Consider the following 2,549-nt stretch of genomic DNA (forward strand, 5'->3'; position numbering starts at 1 on the left):
AAGGAGACCAAAGCCCTGAGGTAAGTGGGTGTAACCCTTCTGCCCCTTTGAGTTGGCAGCAACAAGGGCCGGGTTCAGTATCCAGGGGTTCCGTTTCAATAACGCAATGCAAAACCGGCTCGAGCTCCCACTCAGCGACCTGGGACAATTACATACCACCCACCCCCCCGGGCGCCTCTAGGAGGCAATACTTCCCCTCTTGCAAGCACGGAGTCTGAGTGCAGCAAAATCCTTTTAATAAAGGAGGGAAACAATGCGGCATTACGTTGGGGAAACACCACAAACAGGATTATAACACAAACCATGAGCAAAAGACCCACCTCCAAGTATGTTTGGCAATGTCCTTTTCCCCTCAGGGTCTTAAGTCCAAATCACCCCAAAGTCCAACAACCCCAAAAGTCTCTGTCCCTGGTCAGTGCCACCCTAGAGTTCAAAAGTTCATCTGCAGAGTTTTACTCCCCCAGCCTGGGTGGAAATGGGGGAGGGGGCACAAGGATGTGAAGGGGCACCTTACATGGGCCGAGGCCAACTGCCCCGCCTCTCTGTGGAGATCTGCTGCAGCCTTCACTACAAACAGTTTTGCTCCGCTCCTCCTGCCCTCCCCACAACCTGCTCCGCTCTGCTCCACTCGCTGTTCCGTGGGCCGCTTCAACCGTCCCACATGCTGCTCCGCTCCACTAGCCGTCCCATGAACCACTCCAGCTGTCCCCACAAACCGCTCAGCTCCACTCTGCTGTGCTCATCACTCCAACCGTCCTGCAAACTGGTCTGCCAGCCACTTATCAATATATCTTCAGGCTCCCCCACTAGTTAACACAGCACTCAGTGATCTCAGCTCAGTAATTTTAGCTCTTTTAGTGATTTCAGCTTGTAGTAGGAGAGCCCCAGTGCTCATGCACCATTGGCCCAAAGTGAATTCAGCACAGAAGCCTCTAGCTAGACTTCTAATAGAATCAAAATTAGCTCTGCTATTCAACAGTGGAGAGAGAAGGAGGTGCATTTGGTATGCCAGGCCCTCAAAAGGGGCCCATACCATCAGGTACACACACCTGTCCCCAACCTCTCTCAGTTCACTGGTTTTTTGGCACCCATGTCCCTTGTCTAGCAAGTAGTATTTAATTGGTGATGAGACCCTCTGTCATAAAACAATTTCATAGTTCCTCATTCACATAATCAGGGTGACAACACTTTATTCCTCCTGCCCCAATAACACAGAAATTGGGGATCCCACAGCTGTCAAATTAACCATCTTAGGCTGCCGTGAGCTATGCTAGGCGGGGTGGGTGTGCCTATGCAAACACGATCAGCCCCTGAAAATCTTTTCTACACTCACCATAATTCACCACCAGATGTCAGGGTAGAGCTCATCCTGACTCTGCTTACATCCTCCCCCCAGCCGAGAATTTGTCGTCTCAACAAATCACATTCCCTACTATACCAACTCACTGGTCCCCTCCAAAGGGCCTCAGATAGCCCACTTTAGCTTCCACAAACCTGTGTGCTAAATGTATTGGCTCCTCACTAGTCACCCCAGGTGCATCATAAGTTAACTGTTTTACTGGTCTTATTACCCTGTCTTGCTTATTGAGAATTGCTGTTGCCGTGGTAGGGGGGACATCCTCTTGAGCAACGGATGGAGAGGTTTCCTGTGAGGTCCCCTCGGATACTGCCATAGGCCCTTGCATTTCTGGTTCTAACAGTGGAGGATTGAAGGTGCTCAAGACATCCTCCACCTGTATGTCTCCACTGACCACTGTAGGGTGGTGAAGCACTGGAATGGGTTACCTAGGGAGGTAGTGGAATCTCCTTCCTTAGAGGTTTTTAAGGTCAGGCTTGACAAAGCCCTGGCTGGGATGATTTAGTTGGGTTTGGTCCTGCTTTGAGCAGGGGGTTGGACTAGATGACCTCCTGAGGTCCCTTCCAACCCTGAGATTCTATGATTCTATGATTCTATGATTCAATAACCTGTTTGTGTCATCACATGGGTGTTCCACCAGTGGCTCAGGAGTGTCAGGAATGGGTGTAAATACTTCTGCCATGGGGTTTAGTGCAGAAGAGGAGGTGCTTTCTTTTGATTCAGCTGATCGAGACTGAAATTTTGTCTTCATCCCAGGATACACCATAGTTGTGTCTTCCTCCTCAGACTCACTCTCAGATGTGCTGAGTAGGGGTAGGTTAGCTGCAGGAGGCCGGCTGTCCACGTTGGAAGGCGGCTTTGGTACAGCATCTTCGTTCAGCCTGGTTGCCCTGTTGTGGCCCATCTCATAAGGGGTGCCTACCAATTCCCCCACAGGGAGCAAAAGGTTTCTTTGGCTGCCCTGGACCCTCTTCAGGTTTGATCTTGTAGACCGGCAGGTCTCCTAGCTTTTCTATCACCAAGTAAGGTATTGCCTTCTATCTGTCAGCTAACTTGTGTTTGCCAGCAATACCCAAATTATGCAGCAGGACACTGTCCCCTGGCTGGAGCTCTTGCAGACATACCCTAGCATCATATCGATGTTTGTTGCGGTCTGCGTTCTTCCGAGCTGCAGATGTAGCTAAGTGATAAG

The sequence above is a fragment of the Mauremys mutica genome, chromosome 12, assembly GCF_020497125.1.
Source record: "Mauremys mutica isolate MM-2020 ecotype Southern chromosome 12, ASM2049712v1, whole genome shotgun sequence".
In the NCBI taxonomy this organism is placed as follows: Eukaryota; Metazoa; Chordata; order Testudines; family Geoemydidae; genus Mauremys; species Mauremys mutica.